This window comes from Arachis stenosperma, chromosome 8, assembly GCF_014773155.1.
Source record: "Arachis stenosperma cultivar V10309 chromosome 8, arast.V10309.gnm1.PFL2, whole genome shotgun sequence".
In the NCBI taxonomy this organism is placed as follows: Eukaryota; Viridiplantae; Streptophyta; class Magnoliopsida; order Fabales; family Fabaceae; genus Arachis; species Arachis stenosperma.
In genome coordinates this window covers 28,604,376-28,625,368 of record NC_080384.1, presented here as the reverse complement: position 1 = coordinate 28,625,368, position 20,993 = coordinate 28,604,376, and the positions used below count along the sequence as shown (strand labels likewise).

Below are 20,993 nucleotides of genomic sequence, written 5' to 3'. Positions count from 1 at the left end.
TCTTCTTCGGATCTCATGGCGGATCTCCGATATTCACCCTTTTTGAGTGAAAAGGGACCTCGGGGATCACCTTCTTTAAGGCCACAACTTCATAGAAGTGGTCTTGATGCACCCTTGAGATGAATCTATCCATCTCCCATGACTCGAGGTGGAAGCTTTTGCCTTCCCTTTCTCTTTCTAGAGGTTTCTCCGGCCTTGGATGCCATAAATGGTTATGGAAAACGAAAAAGCAACGCTTTTACCACACCAAACTTAAAAGGTTTGCTCGTCCTCGAGCAAAAGAAGAAAGAAGAGAGTAGAAGAAGAAGAAATGAGGGAGAAGGGAATGACTTAGTGTATTCGGCCAAAGAAGGGGAGAAGTGGTGTTTAGGTTGTGTGAAAATGAAGAAGTGAAGAAGGGTATTTATAGGAGAGGGAGATGGAGTTCGGCCATGTATGGGTGGGTTTGGGAGGGAAAGTGGTTTGAATTTGAAGGGTGAGGTTGGTGGGGATTTATGAAGGATGGATGTGAGTGGTGAAGAGAAAGATGGGATTTGATAGGTGAGGGTTTTTTGGGGAAGAGGTATTGAGGTGATTGGTGAATGGGGGAAGAAGAGAGAGGGTGGTGGTGGGGTAGGTGGGGGTCCTGTGGGGTCCACAGATCCTGTGGTGTCAAGGAAAAGTCATCCCTGCACCAAGTGTTGCTCAAAATCACGTTTTGAGCCATTTCTGGCGTTAAACGCCGGGCTGATGCCCATTCCTGGCGTTTAACGCCAGGTTCTTGCCCTTTTCTGGCGTTTAACGCCAGTCTGGTGCCCCTTTCTGGCGTTAAACGCCCAGAATGGTGCCAGACTGGGCGTTAAACGCCCAACTGCTAGGCTTACTGGCGTTTGAACGCCAGTAACATCTTCCTCCAGGGTGTGCTGTTTTTCTTCCTGTTTTTCATTTTGTTTTTGCTTTTTTCATTGATTTTGTGACTTCTTATGATCATCAACCTACAAAAAAAAACATAAAATAACAAATGAAAATATATAAAATATAATCATTGGGTTGCCTCCCAACAAGCGCTTCTTTAATGTCAGTAGCTTGACAGATGGCTCTCATTGAGCCTTACAAATGATCAGAGCAATGTGGGAACCTCCCAACACCAAACTTAGAGTTTGAATGTGGGGGTTCAACACCAAACTCAGAGTTTGGTTGTGGCCTCCCAACACCAAACTTAGAGTTTGACTTTGGGGGCTCTATTTGTCTCTGATTTGAGGGAAGCTCTTCAAGCTTCATCTCCATGGTGACAGAGGGATATCCTTGAGCCTTAAATACAAAGGATTCTTCATTCACTTGAATGATTAGTTCACCTCTATCAACATCAATCACAGCCTTTGCTGTGGCTAGGAAGGGTCTGCCAAGGATGATGGATTCATCCATGCACTTCCCAGTCTCTAGGACTATGAAATCAGTAGGGATGTAATGGTCTTCAACTTTTACCAAAACATTCTCTACAAGTCCATGAGCTTGTTTTCTTGAGTTGTCTGCCATCTCCAATGAGATTCTTGCAGCTTGTACCTCAAAGATCCCTAGCTTCTCCATTACAGAGAGAGGCATGAGGTTCACACTTGACCCTAAGTCACACAGGGCCTTCTTGAAGGTCATGGTGCCTATGGTACAAGGTATGGAAAACTTCCCAGGATCTTGTCTCTTTTTGAGGTAATTTCTGCCTAGACAAGTCATCCAGTTCTTTGGTGAGCAAGGGAGATTCATCTTCCCAAGTCTCATTTCCAAATAACTTGTCATTTAGCTTCATGATTGCTCCAAGGTATTTAGCAACTTGCTCTTCAGTGACATACTCATCCTCTTCAGAGGAAGAATACTCATCAGAGCTCATGAAAGGCAGAAGTAAGTCCAATGGAATCTCTATGGTCTCATTTTGAGCTTCAGATTCCCATGGTTCCTCATTGGGGAACTCAGAGGGGGTTGGTGCACGCCCATTGAGGTCTTCCTCAGTGGCGTCCACCTCCTCTCTTTCCTCTCCATATTCGGCCATGGTTATGGCTTTGCACTCTCCTTTTGGATTTTCTTCTGTATTACTTGGGAGAGTACTAGGAGGGAGTTCAGTAATTTTCTTGCTCAGCTGTCCCACTTGTCCTTCCAAATTTCTGATGGAGGACCTTGTTTCATTCATGAAACTTTGAGTGGTTTTGATTAGATCAGAGACCATTGTTGCTAAGTCAGAGGTATTCTGCTTAGAACTCTCTGTCTGTTGCTGAGAAGATGATGGAAAAGGCTTGTTATTGCTAAGCCTGTTTCTTCCACCATTATTGTTATTGAAACCTTGTTGAGGTCTCTCTTGATTCTTCCATGAGAAATTTGGGTGATTTCTCCATGAAGAATTATAGGTGTTTCCATAGGGTTCTCCTAGGTAATTCACCTCTTCCATTGAAGGGTTCTCAGGATCATAAGCTTCTTCCTCAGATGAAGCTTCCTTAGTACTGCCAGGTGCATTTTGCATTCCAGACAGACTTTGAGAAATCAAATTGACTTGTTGAGTCAATATCTTGTTCTGAGCCAGTATGGCATTCAGAGTGTCAATCTCAAGGACTCCTTTCTTCTGACTAGTCCCATTGTTCACAGGATTTCTTTCAGAAGTGTACATGAATTGGTTATTTGCAACCATTTCAATTAGCTCTTGAGCCTCTGTAGGCGTCTTCTTCAAATGAAGAGATCCTCCAGCAGAGCTATCCAAAGACATCTTGGATAGTTCAGAGAGACCATCATAGAAGATACCTATGATGCTCCATTCAGAAAGCATGTCTGAGGGACATCTTCTGATTAATTGTTTGTATCTTTCCCAAGCTTCATAGAGGGATTCTCCATCCTTCTGTCTGAAGGTTTGGACTTTCTCTCTAAGCTTACTCCATTTTTGAGGTGGAAAGAACTTTGCCAAGAAGGCATTGACTAGCTTTTCCCAAGAGTCCAGGCTATCTTTAGGTTGTGAGTCCAACCATATCCTTGCTCTGTCTCTTACAGCAAAAGGGAATAGCATCAGTCTGTAGACCTCAGGGTCTACCCCATTGGTCTTGACTGTGTCACAGATTTGCAAGAACTCAGCTAAAAACTGATGAGGATCTTCCATTGGAAGTCCATGGAACTTGCAATTCTGTTGCATTAGAGAAACTAATTGAGGCTTAAGCTCAAAGTTGTTTGCTCCAATGGCAGGGATAGAGATGCTTCTCCCATAGAAATTGGGAGTAGGTGCAGTAAAGTCACCCAGCACCTTCCTTGCATTGTTGGCATTGTTGTTGTTTTCGGCTGCCATGTGTTCTTCTTCTTTGAAGAATTCGGTCAGGTCCTCTAAAGAGAGTTGTGCTTTGGCTTCTCTTAGCTTTCGCTTCAAGGTTCTCTCAGGTTCAGGGTCAGCTTCAACAAGAATGCTTTTGTCTCTGCTTCTGCTCATATGAAAGAGAAGAGAAAAAGAAAATGTGGAATCCTCTATGTCACAGTATAGAGATTCCTTGAGGTGTCAGAGGAAAAGAAAATAGAAGAAAAGAAGGTAGAAGAATTCGAACTTGATTAGATAGAGTTCGAATTGTGCATTAAGAAGGAGTAGTACTCCATAAATAGAAGGATGTGGGAGGAGAGGAAGAAGATTTTCGAAAATTCAATTAAAAAGATTTTGAAAACATTTTGAAAAACACTTAATTGATTTTCAAAAATAAAAGTAAGAAAGAAATCAAGTGATTTTTGAAAAAGGAATTGGAATTAGAAATCAAAAAGATTTGATTGAAAACTATTTTGAAAAAGAGGTTAAGAAGATATGATAGTTTTAAAGAGATGTGATTGAGAAGATATGATTTGAAAACGATTTTAAAAGATATGTTTTGAAACAATTTTAAAGGATTTGATTTTGAAAATTAGTGACTTGCCTAACAAGAAAAGATATGATTCAAACATTAAACCTTTCTCAACAGAAAAGGCAACAAATTTGAGATGTTCAATCAAATGAAAAGGCAACAAATTTGAGATGTTCAATCAAATCATTAATTGTTAGTATCTTTGAAAAAGGAAAGAAATTGATTTTGAAAATATTTGATTGAAAAGATATGATTTGAAAAGATTTGATTTTGAAAAACTTTGAAAACTTGAAAAAAATTGATTTGAAAACAAAATCTTCCCCTAGCCCATCCTGGCGTTAAACGCCCAGAATGGTATACATTCTGGCGTTTAACGCCCAAAATGCACCCTTTTGGGCGTTAAACGCCCAACCAGGTACCCTGGCTGGCGTTTAAACGCCAGTCTGTCTTCTTCACTGGGCATTTTGAATGCCCAGCTTTTTGTATAATTCCTCTGCAGTATGTTCTGAATCTTCAATTCTTTGTTTTATTGACTTGAAAAGACACAAATTAAAAATATTTTTGGATTTTCAATAATCAGAATGCAACAAGAATCAAATAACAATGCATGCAAGACACCAAACTTAGCAGTTTGTATACTACTAACACTATATGAGACACATAAACACTCAAGCCAAAAGAATTCAAAGATCAGAGTAAGAAATCATCAAGAAGTACTTGAAGATCCTTAAGACACATGAATGAATGCATGCTATTGACACCAAACTTAAGATGAGACACTAAACTTAAGCAAGAAACATCAAATATTTTTGGTTTTTATGATTTTGTAATTTTTTTTTTTGAAAATTTTTTTTTCGAAAATTAAGTGGGAAAAGGTATCAAAATTCTTAATGAGAATTCCAGGAATCAGTGCAATGCTAGTCTAAGACTCCGGTCCAGGAATTAGACATGGCTTCACAGCCAGCCAAGCTTTCAAGGAAAGCTTCGGTCCAAAACACTAGACATGGCCAAAGGCCAGCCAAGCCTTAGCAAATCACTGCTCCAAAAGCAAGATTGATAAAAATCATCAAGCTCTTGTGATGATAAGTTGAAACCTCGGTCCAATGAAATTAGACATGGCTTCTCAGCCAGCCAGATTTCAACAAATCATCATGAAACTCTAGGATTCACCTTCAAGAATTTCGAAAAAAAATACCTAATCTAAGCAACAAGATGAACCGTCAGTTGTCCATACACAAACAATCCCCGGCAACGGCGCCAAAAACTTGGTGCACGAAATTGTGATCACTACAACTTCGCACAACTAACCAGCAAGTGCACTGGGTCGTCCAAGTAATACCTTACGTGAGTAAGGGTCGATCCCACGGAGATTGTTGGTATGAAGCAAGCTATGGTCATCTTGTAAATCTTAGTCAGGCAGACTCAAATGTATGATAGTGATGAACGAAAATAACATAAAAGGTAAAGATAGAGATACTTATGTAATTCATTGGTAGGAACTTCAGATAAGCGCATGAAGATGCCTTCCCTTCCGTCTCTCTGCTTTCCTACTGTCTTCATCCAATCCTTCTTACTCCTTTCCATGGCAAGCTTATGCAAGGGTTTCACCGTTGTCAGTGGCTACCTCCCATCCTCTCATTGGAAATGTTCAACGCACCCTGTCACGGACGGCTATCATCTGTCGGTTCTCAATCAGGCCGGAATAGAATCCAGTGATTCTTTTGCGTCTGTCACTAACGCCCCGCCCTCAGGAGTTTGAAGCACGTCACAGTCATTCAATCATTGAATCCTACTCAGAATACCACAGACAAGGTTAGACCTTCCGGATTCTCTTGAATGCCGCCATCAGTTCTTGCCTATACCACGAAGACTCTGATCTCACGGAATGGTTGGCTCGTTTGTCAGGCGAGCACTCGGTTGTCAGGCGATCAACCATGCATCGTGCAATCAGGAATCCAAGAGATATTCACTGGAGCTTTGATTGCTGGTAGAACAAGAGTGGTTGTCAGTCACCTTGTTCATGAGTGAGAATGATGATGAGTGTCACGGATCATCACATTCATCAAGTTGAAGAACAAGTGATATCTTGGACAAAGAACAAGAGGAATCGAATAGAAGAACAATAGTAATTGCATTAATACTCGAGGTACAGCAGAGCTCCACACCTTAATCTATGGTGTGTAGAAACTCCACCGTTGAAAATACATAAGCATAAGGTCTAGGCATGGCCGAATGGCCAGCCTCCCAATGATCTAAGATAGCATAAAACGAAGATAGCTACCAAAGTCTCCAGATACAATAGTAAAAGGTCCTACTTATAGATAACTAGTAGCCTAAGGTGTACAAAGATGAGTAAATGACATAAAAATCCACTTTCGGGCCCACTTGGTGTGTGCTTGGGCTGAGCAATGAAGCATTTTCGTGTAGAGACTCTCCTTGGAGTTAAACGCCAGCTTTTATGCCAGTTTGGGCGTTTAACTCCCATTTAGGTGCCAGTTCCGGCGTTTAACGCTGGAATTTCTTGAGGTGACTTTGAACGCCGGTTTGGGCCATCAAATCTTGGGCAAAGTATGAACTATCATATATTGCTGGAAAGCCCAGGATGTCTACTTTCCAACGCCGTTGAGAGCGCGCCAATTGGGCTTCTGTAGCTCCAGAAAATCCACTTCGAGTGCAGGGAGGTCAGAATCCAACAGCATCTGCAGTCCTTTTGAGTCTCTGGATCAGATTTTTGCTCAGATCCCTCAATTTCAGCCAGAAAATACCTGAAATCACAGAAAAACACACAAACTCATAGTAAAGTCCAGAAAAGTGAATTTTAATCAAAAACTAATAAAAATATACTAAAAACTAACTAAAAGATACAAAAAACATACTAAAAACAATGCCAAAAAGCGTACAAATTATCCGCTCATCAAATATGCTTTCTTGCTTTGTGCTACATGCTTTATTGCTTATATTCTATCATATTTCTTTTTCAGGATGTCGGATAAGGGAAAGGCTATAGCCACCCCTTCCAAGAAAAGGAAACATTCTACCCCCTCTACTCCCTCTGTCTACAAGAATTATGCTAAGAATCCCCTAAACGACGAAGAAAAGGAAAATCAGCTGTTACCTTCTACTGACCCAACCAAGTTTCCCAATCTCTATTGTGAGCTTCGACTTTCTAAGTACCGGACAACAAAGCTGAATACCGAGAAGAAGCTTGTTCTCCCCAATGACGTCCGACGGTCCATTACTAGTCGGATCCTTGAGTTGGGCATAGACTTTGTTGACCGAGATTTGGGGGATATCAACATATCTTGGGTGAAGAAATTTTATTGCAACTTCTTCCGTCCGACTTTGGATTCGGTTCATTTGAGGGGTAGAGAGATCATGATTACTGAGACTGCCATAGAGAAGGCTTTACAGTGCCGCCATATTCCTGATGGCACCTGCGCCCATCAGCAGGCTGAGTTGGCCATACACAGCATGACATTCGATTATGAGGCACTTAGGAGCGTGATTGGGTTACCAGATGCCATATGGGTTATGGATGCAAACAACACCAAGCCTAAGGGGATGCTATTTGCTCACTTGACTAGAGAGGCCAGGACTTGGCAGATGATCTTTGCCCACTACGTCTTGCCTACCACTCACTTCTCTGAGATCCCGATGGAGATGCTTCTGCTGATTGGGTGTGTCATGGAGGGGAAGGATGTCTATTTTCCTCGACTCATCCGGCAGTGCATGTGGCGGGCGCATATTCGTGGCCTCCTTCCATTTCCTACTTTGGTCACGAGTATGGCTGCCCTAGCCGAGGTCCCTTGGTTAGATGATGATGTGCTACTACCACCCCCTGATGCAGATGACAGAGAGGTTACCATTCCTTGGGGTGGTTGGGTACACGAGAGGTCACCAGCTAGACACCGTTCCAGGGCTAGAGCGGTAGTGGGGACAGCTGGACAGTCCGCCCCTACTGCAGCCCCATCCTCCTCTACAGCAGCAGCTCCCTCCTCATCGACAGTTCCACCTGCAGCACCTGAGCCCACCTACTTACTGGTCCAGTGTCTATTCCGGTTTTTAGAGCGCGAGAGACTCCATGTCCGACGCCGATTGGATCTGATGGACCAGGCGCTTATTTCTCTGGGTGCTGAGTTACCTCCGATTCCCGACTCTCTGGCCTCCGATGAGCAGGATCATCAGGAGGAGGATGCGGAGGCACCGACTCAGCAGGATGCCCCTCCAGATGCCCCAGACACTACAGAGATAGCTCAGACCCATGCGGAGCCGGTCCCACAGCCACAGCCAGAGCCAGAGCCCACCGTTGTACCTCCCACTGATCCTCCGGTTTAGCATCGAGGACGATGCTTCATCTTAAGTGTGGGGAGGGCACCGGTAGCATTATTTGGGGACCGGTAAACTTTTCGGCTACTCTCCTAGTTATCTTATTTTGCATATCCATTGTATATATTTTGATGCATTTTGAGTTTATTTTGGATACTTTTACTGCTTATTTTGGATTTTAGATATTTTGATGCTTATGGATATCTTTAGATGCTTTAGATGATAGATTTCATACTTTTAGTTGGATTTTTCTTTATGCATTTTTGCTTATCTTTCTTTTTAGCTTGTGGTTGTGATTAGAAATCATATTTTGAATTGCAACACTTAGTCAGCCTTTTTGCATAAGAAATTGGTTTTAAGCGGAAAAGAGAAGGGTAAACTAGAGAAATTTTTGCATTTTCCAATCACAACAATGCTTAATCAAACATTGAGATTTTTCAAGAAATTTAAATATAAGGCATTAACCCAATTGATTGAAAAAAATTTTTTTGGTGAAACTTGCTTGAATTCATACTTTGTGAAGCATGTATTGAACTAAGAACACAAGCTTGTGAGACTTGAGCCTATTGATGTGGTTACATTTTTGTAACCACTTATTTTCTATTCTTGTGTGAAATTGTTCTCTTTCTATGATTATGATCCTTGATTTGCTAGATTCTATATGTCCATTTACTTCTTGTATTTATGCATTTGTATGATTGAGGCCATTATTTCATTAGCCTACTTACCCAATTGGCCTACCTTTTACTCTCCATTGTTAACCAATTTTGAGCCTATACTTAACCAACTTATTCTCATTTTAGCACATTACAAGCCCAAGGCGGAAAACCAATGAAAAGTCCTTGTTTGGGATCTTTGATTAGCCTAGGCTAGTGAGAGTGTTTATTATTCAACGTTGGTAAGGCTTGGGAACATTGGTTGGGATAAAAGGGTGTTTGTGTTTTGTATTTTTATATTGGAAAGTTGGTACATACTCATGTACTGATTGAATGTAGAGACCTTATGCATTGATGTTCTCGTGTATAGTTTGAAAAAAAAAAAAGAAGAGAAGAAAAAAGGAAGAGAAAAAAAAAAGGAGAAAAGAAAAAAAAGAAAGAAAAATAATAATAATAAAAAAGGAGACAAAATATTCCAAAATGAAGTTCAATAAAAAGGAATCAATGCATAGGTGTTATAAACTAAAGAATAGAATGCGTGAGTATGTAAGAAAAGTGAAGAATGGGTAGTTAGAATAGTTTGAACTTGTATAGGTCATTATATAGTTAGGTGGGGAAGTCTATGCTAATCAAAGATTCAAATCCTAGCCCACTTAACCATACTTGATCCTACCTTGACCCTAACCCCATTACAACCTAAATGAAAGACCTCATGATAAATGTATGCATGCATTGAATAAGTGTTGATTGTTAGAAGAAAATCAAATTTTGGAAAGTATGATTAGAAGAGAATTGAGTGGATTAACCCTTAAACACTTGAGCGAATAAGAGCGGATACACATCCGGTGAGGGTTCAAAAGTTCAATCACATGTGCTCACCCATACTATTTATATTCTTGCAAGTTTGAACTCTTTTTAATAATTCAATACGATTGTGGTTTGGACTTAATTCCTATTGCCTAGCTCTTGTGCTTACACATGCTCTCTTGGGAATCGACTTGTTTGAACTACTCATTTCCATTTGCTTAGGTAATTGCATTTAGATAGGATTCACATAGTTTAGTTGCATTCAATAAATGTCATACCCCTTAGTTCCTTCTTATTTTAGCATGAGGACATGCTAAGGTTTAAGTGTGGGGAGGTTGATAAACCCCATTTTTAGGGTTTATCTTGTATTGAATTTAGAGTATTTTGATAACCTTTTCTCGCATTTAATCTATGAATTGGCATGGTTTTGTAATCTCTCCCGTATTTGTGCTTAAGTGTAAAAACATGCTTTTTAGGCCTTATTTTGATGAATTCTAGTTCCTCCTGGATTCCATAAGATGCCTTGATATGTTTGCCAGTAATCTCAGGTTGAAATAGGCTAGTCATGGATCAAGAGAGCAAGGAAGAAGGCATGCAAGTGGAGAGAAGCACAAAAAGCCAAAGAATTGATCCCGGCCATGCACGCGCACGCGCACAAGGCGCTCGCGCGCACATTGCGAAACAAGCCAGGGACACGCACGCGTACCGTGCGCGCACGCATCGATGATAGCACATGACCTCATTAACGCAGCACGTGCCTGGCGATTTGAGAGGGTTTCTGGACCCATTTTGGCGCCAATTGCTAAGGGAAAGGAATAAAAGGATGAAGGATCAATGAATAATCATCGAGAGTCTAATAGAGAATATACTTAGGATTAGTTTAGAGTTTTAGAGAGAGAAGCTCTCACTTCTCTCTAGGATTAGGATTAGGGTTTGATAAATCTCTCTTCTTAGATCTAGGTTTCATTCTTGCTTCAATTTACTTCTCTTTCATCAAGTCTTAATCTTCTCATCTTCCCCTTTCTAGTTATGCACTTTAATAATTGTAATTCTTCATTTTGTTTTGGATATGATTGTTCATTGTTTTCTTTCAATAATGCAATTTGAGGTAATTCATGATAATTGTGATTTCCTTGATTTGTTGTTGTTCATTCTTTGCAATAATTGTTGCTAGATTTCATTCTTGTTGTTGATTTACTATGTTTTCCTTTTATGCCTTCCAAGTGTTTGATGAAATGCTTGGTTGGATTTTAGTGTAGGTTTTGCTCCTCTTGGCTTAGGTAGAGTAATTAGTGATACTTGAGTTATCTAATTCCTTTGTTGATTGATAATTAGAAATTGCTAATTGATTTGAATGCCTCTAAAGCTAGTTAATCCTCTAGGAGTTAATTAGGACTAGAGGAATCAACTTGATTCATCCACTTGACTTACCTCCATGGTTAGAGGTTAACTAAATGGGAGCAATTAACAATTCTCATCACAATTGAGGAGGATAACTAGGATAAGACTTCTAGTTCTCATATCTTGCCAAGAGCCTTTTATAGTTGTTAGTTTATTTTCATTACCATTTACTTTTCATGCTTCTTATCCAAAACCCCAAAATAACTCACAACCAATAACAAGACACTTTATTGTAATTCCTAGGGAGAACGACCCGAGGTTTGAATACTTCGGTTTATAAAATTAGGGGTTTGTTACTTGTGACAAACAATCTTTTGTATGAAAGGGTTATTGTTGGTTTAGAAACTATACTTTACAACGAGATTTCATTAGTGAAATTCTAAACTGTCAAAAAATCCAATCATCACCCGGCCCTGCTTCCTTCTCAGCTTGATGCCCCATCAACGTGTAACTCCCAGGCCTTGTTGTAATGGTGCTTATCAGGTGTGAACTCGGAGACGAAGTCTGCGAGAATTTGTGCCTTCAGGGCCAGCCTTGATTGGAACTGGATATCAAACTCGGAGAGCTCGATAGACCATTTGGTCAGTCGTCTGGCTAGCTCCGGCTTTGTCAGTATCTGCCTTAATGGTTGATTTGTTCTTACAATTATTGTGTGGCTCTGAAAATAGTGCATGAGTCTTCTTGCTGTTATTACTAGTGCCAAGGCCAGCTGTTCTATTCTCGGATATCTTTGTTCTGTTGGTTGCATGACCATGCTGACGAAGTATACTGGCTGTTGTATTTTTCCTGTCTCAATGGCAAGAGCCGAGCTTATAGAGTAATTGGAAGCGGATAAATATAAGTATAAAGGTTTACCGACTTCTGGTCTTTGTAACACTGGTGGTGATGATAAGATGGCTTTAAGTTTGGTGAATGCTGTCTCGCACTCTTCTGTCCACTCGAATTTCTTATTCTTCGATATTGTCTGGAAGAAGTGGTATGATTGGCTTGATATCACTGGCAAGAACCGTGATAGGGCAGCTACTCTTCATGCTAATTGTTGTACTTTTTTCATTGTTCTAGGGCTCGCCATGTTGAGTATTGCATCACATTTCTCAGGGTTTGCTTCGATTCCTCGTGAGGTCATCATGAATCCGAGGAGCTTGCCTCATTTTACCCCAAAGGTGCATTTCTTCAGGTTTAATCTCATGTTGTATGCTCGGATCTGCTCGAATATTTCTCTGAGGTCGTCATAGTGGGATTTTCCTGGGGTGGTCTTGGCGACCATATCGTCGACGTAGATTCCCATATTCCAACCTATTTGATTGTGGAAGACCTTGTCCATTAGCCACTGGTATGTTGCACCTGCATTCTTTAGACCAAATGGCATTACTTTGTAACAAAAATTTCCATGCTCAGTTATAAAGGTTGTTTTGCTCTGGTATTCTGGGTGCATGAGGATCTGGTTGTAACCAGAGTATGCATCCATGAAGCTTAAGCTTTTGAAACCTGATGCATTGTCTACATGCTTGTCAATGCTTGGCAAAGGGTAGACATCTTTAGGGCATGCCTTATTCAGATCTGTAAATTCGATGCACATGCGCCATTTACCTGAAATTTTTCCTTACCATTACCACATTTGATAGCCATGTGGTGAAGCGGATCTCTTTGATGAAGTTGGCATTGAGAAGCTTTTTGGTTTCTTCTAAGGATGCCTTTGATTTTTCTGCTCTGAGGTTCCTCTTGTTTTGAGCTATAGGTCAGATTATTCTGTCGGTGGCGAGTCTGTGACAAATGATGTCTGGGTCTATGCCTGGCATGTCTGTCGGAGTCCAAGCGAACAGATCGGTATTGGCCTGTAATACCTTTATGAGTTTTGATCTTTCTTGTCCCTGGAGTGCTTGGCCGATATATGTGATTTGTTTTGGTTTTGACATCAGTGGAACTTCCTAGAGCTCATCTGCCGATTGGGGTCTTTCCTGAGTGTCCCCTATGGGGTCAAGCTCTGCTAGGGACAACACCTCGTTTGTGCTGTGAATTGCTTTGACCTCTTGTTGAAATTCTCGTCTTGCAGCCGAGCTCTTTAGACTTGCATTGTAGCATTGCCGAGCTTGTTAGCGGTCTGAATGTAGTGTAGCTATCCTATCGTCCTGTGCCTGAAATTTAACACATAGATGAAAAGTGGATACTACTGCCCTGAACATGTTCAGAGCAGGTCTTCCAAGAATGATATTGTAAGGACTTGGGCCTACTAGATATTGTATATCGATGGTTTGTGATAATGAGTCCTCTCCCATCGTCGTCTTTAGCCATACGTAACCCTTGATCGGGACCTTTTCTCCAGAGAATCCTACTAATTCTCCGGATGAGGGTTGCATGAGTTTTTCAGATAATTTTATTTTTCAAAAAGTAGAGTAAAAAAGGACATCTGCACTACTACCTGGGTCCAAAAGGATTTTTCTTACCAATAATTCGCCTGTTTGGATAGAGATTACCACTGGATCGTCTAAGTTTGGTGCTGTCGAGCATATGTCTGTCTGGCTGAAAGTGATTTTGAGATCGGACGCCTCTTTGTTGTTTTGTGGTGCTGTTCCTTCGATTGCCAGCATTGCGCGTTAGCTTCATTTTCGCGCCGAGGTTGTTTCACCCCCCCAGCGAATCCACCGGATATGTAATTTATAATGCCTTTTGGTGGGGTGTTGTTTGACCATTTATTGTCTTCCTTATTTCCCGGGGTTTGATGGCGTTCTTCTCGGTCCCTGCTATTTTCTTTGTGTTTTCTTCCTTCGATGTATTTGTCTAGGAGGCATTGCCGAGCCAATCTCTCTAACAGATCTTTAGCTATCACGCACTCGTTAGTTGTATGTCCGTACTTCTGATGGAAGACACAGTGTTTGCTTTTGTCAACAAATCGTTGGTCTTGATAGCTTCCTGTTTTTGCCAGAGGTTTTATGATTTTAGTGTTGAGTATTTCTTTAATTATCTTCTCCCTCTTTGTGTTGAATCTGGTGTAATTGTCAAAATTTAGGGTGAGCTTGAAGGACTTTATGGAGTCTCTATTATTCGCCGACCTTGTGGTTTTGTCTTCGTCCCTCTTAGGTTGCTTTCTTTTTGTTCTTTTGGCTTCACGGAGTTTCTCAATCTCCATCTATCCTACCGCTATTTCTTGGAATTCTTCTAGTGTCTTCGGCTTAGTAACCGCGATTGTCTCTCTGAATTTTCCGGGTCGGAGACCGGCCTTTAGGGCATGTAGGTGGATAGTAGGGTCCAAATCTGGTATCTCCATGGTTGCTTCCACAAATCTGGTCATGTAGTCTTTCAGGCTTTCTTGAGGACCTTGGCAGATGGTGCCGAGGTAATCCGATTCGTGTACATATATCTGTGCTACCGCAAAGTAGTCGATGAAGGACTTCACCATTTCTTCAAAGGAAGAGATTGAACCTGCAGGTAATTTTGAAAACCAAAGTAATGTAGCGCCGTTAAGGTAAGTAGGGAAAGCCCTGCAAAGTACATGCTCATTGTTAGGGCCATTAAAAAACATCATGGATTGAAATTTCTTAATATGAGCCTGGGGGTCACCAATCCCCTTATATGGCTCGAGCGAGGAAGGCAGTGTGAAATTCTTTGGCATCTGGTAATTGGTGATTTCTTCGGAGAACGGGTTGTCTAAGGTTAGCTTCTCCTTTGGCGGGTTGACGCTTAGTAGGTCTGCGTTGCTTTTAACTGGGCCTTTGGAACCATTCTCCTCATGTTTACTGGCGATGTTTTGGGTGGACAGTTCAGCAAGTCTTCTGACCTCTGCTTGTAGCTCAGCCATCTGGGCCATGAGTTCGGCCTGAGTGAGTTGGTGAACTCCGTTATCGGCCATGTTGGAAGGTTGAAAAAACCCTGCGTAGAAGAGAAATACAACGTGCGATATAGAAGAAATAGTGGGGTTAGATTAACTCTCGGGCCCCACGGTGGGCGCCAAATGTTCCATTCAGCTTCAGCTTTAGCCGAGGTATATGTCTCCAGGCAAATGTGTCATGCAAGTTTATTTTCTCGTTTCTTTTGTCCCTTGTGGAGGAAATAGCCCTTCTGATTCCTACCATGTAACCCTTTTTTATCTTTCGGTGATAATATGAACGAACCATTTGTCTTGTTCCTTCTCTTGCTTGACTATTATTGTAGCCAGATTATAGTAGAGTAGATCGATAGTTTGACAGCATGTAGTTATAAAATAATGTCTCACCTATGATGCACAGACACTGACACAGATACGGGACACGACACGACACGGGACACGCCGACACGCGAATTTTAAAATCTTACATGATACGAAAACACACATTCATATAAATATAAAGTATTTTTTAGATAAATCGTAATGATATTTTAATATTTTATTGATATTAAAATATAAATTAATTTTTTAAATTATTTTTAATGTCTTATTTTAATTATATCAAGTATTTAAAATATTTTTTGTTTTAATAAATAATAATATATACTATATCTAAATTTATTTTAAGAATATATATTAAGAATAAGACCGGACACACTGACACATGATGGTATTTAGGTGTGTCCAAGTGTGTCTGGAGAATAATTTTTTATTTTTATTGAGACACGGTTTGGACACAGCAGACACGTGTGTCGGACGAGTGTCGGTAAGTGTCGTGTTCAAAATGTGTCCGACACGCAGACACGGCAACTCAGCAAAGTGTCCGTGCTTCATAGTGTCTCACAAATCACAATGCAGGGACCAAACGAAGCAACAAAAATGGAAAAGGCAGCAGCATTTTTCTTGTATGTGTTAATCATATGTTGGCATAGGAAAGGAAACTTAAACTCAACAAAAGCAGATAATGAAGTGCCATAAACGTCAAGAACAAAGTTAACTACAATAAGCTTGACACAATTAACTGTACTTAAAAAAATGCATCAGCACTGGTCAATTAAGGTAGCAACCTAACTATATTTGTTGGGTCATAATGATGCCTATATTTATCATCATGTCCTAACTCCTATCTAACCTATATGTTGTTAACTTGTTATCAACTAGGCCAATAAGTGAACCACTTACATTAAATCGACATTTCAGAATACGGTAGGAATAAATTGCAGAAAAAATAAAAATAAGTGAAGCAAACAGGAGGAACAGGTCTACGCATTTTTCATTGAAACTTAGAGTCCAACTGATATATGGTGTCCAAGATATTGAAACCAAAATGAAGTTAGAATGTAATTCAAGCTATACTATAGACAACTAAAAAAACCTAACCGTTAATCACAGAAGTATCAATACTTCAATACCTAAAAAGCTACTTGAGAATCTACCTAAACGACGTATTTGTTCTAAGATTTCTTCTTCACAAGAGCATTTGAAACATGCATAGGAAATTATTCGTACTGGAACCAATCATTGGTACATGTAATGGCTTCAAGAGTTAGAGAGCCCAACGAACACCTATAACTATCCATTTCTCTAATTTGCATGTCAAAAGCAGAATCTGCAGAAAGAGTGGATACAGGTATAGACAAAATATCATATTCCATTCTAGACAAAGTGGGGTACTAGTGAAGTTCAGCAAAGAGAGATCCATTAAGTGACTCTTCATGGCAGGGCTTGGGCTCAGGCTCAGGCTCAGGCTTGGGCTCTATAGTAGCCTCGTTCCCTTCATCACCATTTGTTGCTGTAGAAGGAAGCATTTGTATGATATATTCAACAAACAGTTCATGTAGACCATCCTCAACAATTCTTAGCCATGGTTCAGAATTCTGACCAAATATCTGTAAAAAATAAACTTGATGGTTAGAATTTAAGAATGAATAGAAATCACAGTTTGAATAAATTTTTTATATTTAGTTTTAATTTAAACTATTTGTTTATTAGGATGTATTAAGTTTAGATGTCAAAGAAAAGTATAAATACATATGTAATCATTTCATAAATAACAACACACAAATACATTTAATACATTCCTCTTCATTTTATATTTTTCGTGAGTGTGTGCCTTGTTCTTTTATTTTCCAACAAAGTGGTATCAGAATCACTTATAAAATGTCTTCGTCAAAAAGAACTACTTTATCTTTTCAATACCCACAATTATCTAAGCTCAACTATGACAATTGAATAGCTCGAATGAAAGTAATTCTCGATGCTCAAGGAGCGTAGGAGATGGTTGAGAAAGGCTATGTAGAACCAGAGAATGTGGACAAGCTAACAGAAACTCAAAAGGAAGAATTAGAAAATAAAAGAAAGAAAGATCAATGTGCACTTACTATCATTCATCAAGGCTTAGATGATGATATGTTTGAGAAGATTAGTAATATAACCAATGCAAAGAAAGTCTGGGATACTTTTCAAAATTCCGTTATAGGAGTTGAAAAGGTGAAGAAGGTTCGTCTTCAAACCCTAAGGGCTGAGTTTAAGTCTCTAATGATGAAGGAGACTGAATCCATTTCGGATTATTTCACCAAAGTTTTGACGGTAGTGCACCAAATGAAAAAGCTTGGAGAAAAATTAGAAGATATTCGTATTGTTGAGAAAATCCTTCGTTCTCTCAACTCAAAATTTTATCATGAGGTGGTAGCCATTGAGGAGTCCAAAGATTTGGATACGATGTCCATTGATCAGTGGAATGGTTCCTAACGAGCCCATGAAAAAAGAATGGATAAAGGCAAGCAAGAACGTATGGAGCATGTCTTATAGGCAAACTTTTTGTGGAATGCTTGAGAAGAAACCAACGAAACTGAAAGACAAGGACGAGGTCGAGGCCGTGGACGAGGTCGAGGCTGTGGGCGAGGACGAGTACGTGGTTACAAAAGAGGAAGAGATGAGAAAAATTATTCTCAAGAGAAAAGAAATCAAAATTTTTCTCGAGGTCATAGAAGAGGAAAAAAACAGTTGACAAAAGACACATTGAATGTTATTCATGTGGAAAGAATGGAGATTATTCTTGGGAGTGTCAGACATCCAAAGAAGAAGAAAATAAACTTGTTGTGCACAGTGAAGATGTTGAAGAACCAACATTATTCCTTACGCTCAAGGAAGATCGAAATTCTGAAGATAATAGGTGGTATCTTGACAATGGAGCTAGCAACCATATGACAGGTGATAAGAGTAAATTTGTAGCACTCGACACCAACGTAAAAGGACACGTGCGTTTTGATGATGAATCAAAAGTAGAGATCAATGGCAAAGGGACGATTCTATTCGAGCTGAAGAATGAAAGTCATAAGATTCTTTCCAATGTTTTATTACATCCCAAAGATGAAAAATAATATCTTGAGTATTGGACAACTTATCGAGAATGGTTGCAAGATAGTCATGGAAGATCGCTATCTTTGACTTAGAGATAAAAATGGAAATCTTATTGCTAAGGTTTCTATAACAAGAAATCGTATGTTCTTGTTAAACATGAGAAGTGGTGGAGCTATATGTTTGAAGTCATGTATTGAAGATCCACCATGAATTTGGCATATGAGATATGGACATTTAAATTTTGGTGGGCTCAAAGAATTAGGAACAAAAAAGATGGTAAAAGAAATTCCAATAATTGATCATCCTCATCAGTTATGCGAAGATTACTTACTTGAAAAACATTCAAGAAAGAGTTTTCCAAATCAGTCCAAATCAAGAGTTACCAAGCCACTTCAGCTTATCCATGCGGATGTTTATGGACCTATCAAGCTTTTGTCACTTAGTAAGAGCACCTATTTTTTGCTTTGCATTGATGATTATTCAAGAAAAATATGGGTTTATTTTTTGAAGAAAAAGAGCGAAGCATTTGAAGTATTCAAGAAGTTTAAAGCCCTCATTGAAAAAGAAAGTGGCTATGAGATAAAAGCTCTCAGAATTGACAGAGGTGGAGAATTCACTTCAAATGAATTCAAGATGTTTTGTGAAAATCATGGTATTCGACGTCCCCTAACTGTTCCTAGATCATTTCAACAAAATGGGGTTGCTGAAAGAAAGAATAGGATAATTCTAAATATGGCAAGAACGATGTTAAAAAGTAAGTCATTACCAAAAGAGTTATGGGGAGAAGCAGTTGCATGTGCAGTTTATCTCTCAAACCGCTCACCTACCAAGAGTTTGAGAGATATAACGCCTCAAGAAGCATATAGTGGTTTGAAGCCTAATGTATCACATTTAAGGGTATTTGGATCTATTGCATATGTCCAATTCCTAAGCAAGAAAGATCGAAACTTGATGATAGGAGCCAAAGCTTGTATTTATTGGTTATGAGGAGAATACTAAAGGCTACAAATTCTTCAATCCCATTAATAATAAAGTAATAATAAGCAGAGATGTTGAGTTTGAAGAAAATGTAAAGTGGGATTGGAGTACAAAAAATGAAGTCACTTATAATTTTCTAACTTACTTTGGAAAAAAGAAGCCCCGATCCAAGAAGTTCAAGGCGAAATCGATCCTTCAACACCAGCATTAATCCCACTAGCATCATCATCGTCTTCTCCATCCTCTAGTTTAAGTGAAGGCCCTCATAGATATCGAAGTCTCTCTAATCTCTATAAGCAAACAGAAAAGCTAGAGGATGAAAATTTATTGTGTTTACTCTCCAATGATGAGCCTTTAAATTTTAAAAAAGCTGTCAAAGATGTGAAATAAATACAAGCTATGGAGGAAGAAATTCAAGCAATTGAGAAGAACAACACTTAAAACTTGCATCACTTCCAAGTGGTCATTAGGCTAATGGAGTCAAATGGGTTTACAGAGTTAAAAAGAACTCTAAAGGTGATGTAGAAAGGTATAAGGCAAAATTTGTTGCAAAAAGGTATAAGCAGAAGCAAGGAATAGATTATGATGAGGTGTTTGCTCCGGTTGCTCGCTTGGAGACGATAAGACTATTGTTGTCACTTGCGGCACAGAACAATTGGAAAATTCACCAAATAGATGTGAAGTCTGCTTTTCTGAATGGTAATCTTCTGAAAGAAGTTTATATTGAACAACCTTTGAATTTTGTTGTTGAGGGTTATGAAGATAAGGTGTTAAAGCTTAAAAAGGCCTTATATGGACTGAAACAAGCTCCAAGAGCTTGGAATGATCGTCTTGATACGTATTTTCAAGATAATGGTTTCACTAGGTGCATTCATGAATATGCACTCTATGTGAAAGAGAAAAGAAGAAATTTGTTATTTGTTTGTATCTATGTGGATGATCTTATATTCACAGGAAATAATCAAATAATGTTTGAAGAATTTAAGAAAGTAATGGCTCAAGAATTTGAGATGAGTGATATGGGACTAATGTCTTATTATCTGAGAATTGAAGTGAAACAAATGGAGGATGGAATTTTCATCTCACAAAAGGCTTATGCAAGAGAGCTATTGAAGAAACTTAACATGCTAGAATGCAATCCTATCAATACACCTATGGAGTGTGGTGTCAAACTTTCCAAAGAGAAAGAAGGTGTAAAAAAAGCTGATCAAACATTATTCAGAAGTCTCGTGGGGAGTTTAAGGTATTTGATCTGTACCAGACCTCACATTTTATTTTCAGTTGGGTTAGTTAGTCGTTACATGGAGAATCCAACAAAAACCCATATGAAGGCGGCCAAGAGAATTCTTCGCTATCTTAGAGGCACTCTTGAGTATGGCGTGTTTTATTCAGTTTCATATGAATTCAAATTAATGGGCTATTGTGATAGTGATTATGCTTGTGATATTGACGACAGGAAGAGTACTACTGTCTTTATTTTCTTTTTAGGAAATAATGCAATTTCTTGGTGTTCAAATAAATAACCTATAGTCACTCTTTCAATTTGTGAAGCTGAATATGTTGCTGCCACTGTCTGTGCATGTCATGCAATTTGGCTGAAGATATTATTGAAGGAACTTTATTTTGACAAGATCATGATGGACAATAAATCAGCGATTGCCCTAGCAAAGAATCCAGTGTTTCACAACAAAAGCAAGCACATAAAAACAAAGTATCATTTCATTCGACAATGTATTGAGAACATGCATGTGGAAGTTGAGTATGAGAAATCAC

The 20,993-nt window shown here is 39.4% G+C and overlaps 1 non-coding gene across 1 annotated transcript; it reads left to right on the top strand.

The window, feature by feature from the left end:
• The first annotated feature begins 2,779 nt into the window (after positions 1–2,779).
• LOC130947020 (small nucleolar RNA R71) lies at positions 2,780–2,887 on the top strand. The gene has a single exon (XR_009072434.1). It is a non-coding gene; the product is annotated as a small nucleolar RNA R71 (small nucleolar RNA).
• Positions 2,888–20,993: the final 18,106 nt, after the last annotated feature.